The sequence below is a fragment of the Pongo pygmaeus genome, chromosome X (genome assembly GCF_028885625.2).
Source record: "Pongo pygmaeus isolate AG05252 chromosome X, NHGRI_mPonPyg2-v2.0_pri, whole genome shotgun sequence".
Classification (NCBI taxonomy): domain Eukaryota; kingdom Metazoa; phylum Chordata; class Mammalia; order Primates; family Hominidae; genus Pongo; species Pongo pygmaeus.
The window spans coordinates 102,200,486-102,204,325 of NC_072396.2; the positions used below are offsets into that span (position 1 = coordinate 102,200,486).

Below are 3,840 nucleotides of genomic sequence, written 5' to 3' on the forward strand. Positions count from 1 at the left end.
AATCTTTCCTTACAATTTAGTCAAACTGAAGGCTACTATAGACATGAAAATATGCTATAACTTAGAAAACCTTAAATTCTTTTGATAAATACCTCTCTGTTATTCCCTAATTTCTTCAGAAGGGCCCCTACTAAATCTTAAATGTTCATATTTTTATCGATGTAATATAATTTCCCCATTTTAATAAGTGGTGTGTTATATTTTTATTTAACTTATTTTCTGATTACCGTTTTCAGTTCCAAATGGTCCTGATGTTCTTTGGAAGAGTGTCCAGAGAAAACAAACTTTTTTTAGCTCTCTCTCTCTCTCTCTCTATATATATATATAGATATAGATATAGATATACACACACACACAATTTATATACACACACATGCACACACATGCACATATATATTTATATATAGTTAATTGACAAGATAAAATTGCATACATTTATGGTTTACAACATATTTTGATTTATACATTGTGGAAGGACAAAATCAAGCTATTTAACATATGCATTACCTCACATACTGTCATTTATTTTTTGTGGTGAGAACACTTAAAATCTACTCTCTTAGCAATTTTCAAGAATACAATATATTGTTACTAATTATAATCACCATATTGTATAATAGATCTCTTGAATTTACTCTTCCTAACTGAAATTTCATATCCTTTGACCATCTCCTCAACCCTCCCTTCAACCCTCCCCCTGCTTTCAGCCCCAGGTAACTAACCACTATTCCTTTTTTTTTTTTTTTTTTTTACTTTAAGTTCTGGGATACATGTGCAGAGCATGCAGGTTTGTTACATAGGTATATGTGTGCCATGCTGGTTTGCTGCACCCATCAACCTGTCATCTACTTTAGGTATTTCTCCTAATGCTATCCCTCCCCTTGCCTGGCACCCTCTGACAGGCCCCGGTGTGTGATGTTCCCCTCCCTGTGCCCATGTGTTTTCACTGTTCAACTCCCACTTATGAGGGAGAACATGCAGTGATTGGTTTTCTGTTCCTGTGTTAGTTTGCTGAGAATGATGGGTTTCCAGCTTCATCCATGTCCCTGAAAGGACACAAACTCATCCTTTTTTATGGCTGCATAGTATTTCCTGGTGTATATGTGCCACATTTTCTTCATCCAGTGTAACACTGATGGGCATTTGGGTTGGTTCCAAGTCTTTGCTATTGTGAACAGTGCTGCAATAAACATACGTGTGCATGTGTCTTTATAGTAGAATGACTTATAATCCTTTGGGTATATACCCAGTAATGGGATTGCTTGGTCAAATGGTATTTCTGCTTTGAGATCCTTGAGGAATCTCCACACTGTCTTCCACGATGGCTGAACTAATTTACACTCCCACCAACAGTGTAAAAGCATTACTATTTCTCCACATCCTCTCCAGCATCCGTTGTTTCCTGACTTTTTAATGATCACCATTCTAACTGGCATGAGATGGTATCTCATTGTGGTTGTGATTTGCATTTCTCTAATGACCAGTGATGATGAACTTTTTTTCATATGTTTGATGGCTGCATAAATGTCTTCTTTTGAGAAATGTCTGTTCATATCCTTTGCCCACTTTTTGATGGGGTTGTTTTTTCTTGTAAATTTGTTTAAGTTCCTTGTAGATTCTGGATATTAGCCCTTTGTCAGATGGATACATTGCAAAATTTTCTCCCACTATTCTACTCTGCTTCTGTTAATTCTACTTCTTTAGGTTCCACATTTAAGTGAGATCATGTGGTACTTGTCTTTCTGTGCCTGGCTTATTTCACTTAGCATGATGTCCTCTAGATTCACTCATGTTGTCACTAATGACAGAATTTCCTTCGTTATAAAGGCTGAATAGCTCTTTTCCATCTTGCATGATGGCAGGTGAAAAAGTTGACAAGCCAGATACTAAGGAGAAGAAACCCAAAGCCAAGAAGTCTGACGCTGGTAGCAAGGTGAAAAAGGGTACCCTCAAGGCTAAAAAGCCCAAGAGGAGAAAGCCCCATTGCAGCTGAAATTCTATCCTTTTCAAAGGAACTGCCAGATATTCCCAATCTGCTATGTATTCCAGAAAGGCCATGTACAAGAGGAAGTACTCTGCCGCTAAATCCAAGGTTGAAAAGAAAAAGGAGAAGGTCCTTGCAACTGTTGCAAAACCAATTGATGGTAATAAGAATAGCAGTACCAGGTTGGTTAAACTTCTCAAAGGGCCTAGATATTATCCTACTAAAGATATGACTCAAAAGATTTTGAGCCATGTCAAAAATCCCTTCAGTCAGCACATGAGAAAACTGTGAGCCAGCATCACCCATGGGACCATTCTGATCATCCTCACTAGGTGCCACAGAGGCAACAGGGTGGTTTTCTTGATGTAGCTGGCTAGTGACCTGTTACTTGTGACTGGACCTTTGGTCCTCAATCGAGTTCCTCTACAAAGAGCACGTCGGAAATTTGTCATTGCCACCTCAACCAAAATTGATATCAGCAATGTGAAAATCCAAAAACATCTTACTGACATTTACTTCAAGAAGAAGAAGCTACAGAAGCCCAGACACCAGGAAGGTGAGATCTTCAACACAGAAAGAGAGAAATACGAGATTACAGAGCAGTGCAAAGTTGATCGGAAAACTGTGGACTCAAAAATTTTACCAAACTCAAAGCTATTCCTCAGCTCCAGGGCTACCTGTGATCTGTGTTTGCCCTGATGAATGGAATTTATCCTCACTAATTGGTGCTCTAAATTCCTTAAGAAGAACCTAACGAAATAACTGACATATTTAAATAAATAAAAAATAAAGACTGAGTAGTATTCCTTTGTGAAAACAGTCATTTTTTTAACCTTTACCTTCTGTGTGGACCCATAGCACTTACAATAGTATTGTCAGAAATCTTTCTTTACAGTTTGTTGTTCCAGGAGCCTTTAGAATCTTGATTTATCATTTTTTCAGTAGAATATCATCAACTGTCCTATTCATCATAGTATAATATTCATGATTCAAGTTATCTGTGACTATAGTGGTCTTTCAAACTTATTTGTTTATTGTCTTATATCTCAGATTGAGTAGGTTACTATGGCAACAGGCACTATAGAAATGTACAAGATAAATAATGGATTATGAATCTTCACAGGTGTCCAGCTGGGATATTTTTAATGAAAAGCCACTCTAAAATTGAAAGAATCTTTCTCATATATGTGTTATGACCCACATGTTGAAATCACTCATTTATAAACAGGTATGCCTATCACCAAAAAGCCAGGTGAGTTCTTCTCAATTTAGAAACACACTTTAGGAAGTTACTTTAGGTTTGCACTTAGCAAAATAATTAAACTAGTTTTACTTTATTTCTCTTAAAGTTGGCAAGCCTAAAAGCATCACAAACACTAAATGGATTCATTGTTTTTCTTCATCCATCTCAGCTCAAATCAGATGTGGCTTAACATTTGCTCTATAACGAGCACTTGTATGTCTTGATGTACAAATTTCATAGGCAAATTTTAAAGGAACTTTGACAAATGGCAATATCTGTAGATGGATTGAAGCCCAGGAGTACGAGAAGTCTGGAATTCATTTTGTGTGCAGAATAGTTAAAGGAGCAGGGTGAAAAAAAGACAACAGAGCACATGAGAGCTGCCTCCAGGGTTTCAAGATTCAGTGAAAGAGGCAACTTATTCTGTAGCTCTCTGGAATGCAAAAATACAATCCAAGTGTAGCAGTGAGAAGAGGTAGGTTTGGTTTCCACATACAAAGTGGCTGTGCAACGCCAAGAGCTCATCAGTATAGAAACAACGGCCTCATGATGTAGTGAGCTCCCTGAGAGAATTCCTGGAGGGCGGGATGCTTGGAAAAGAAAGCTGCTAGGA

General features: G+C 37.5%; 1 pseudogene; it reads left to right on the plus strand.

The window, feature by feature from the left end:
• The first annotated feature begins 1,855 nt into the window (after positions 1-1,855).
• On the plus strand, positions 1,856-2,706 carry LOC129025075 (large ribosomal subunit protein eL6-like; annotated as a pseudogene).
• Positions 2,707-3,840: the final 1,134 nt, after the last annotated feature.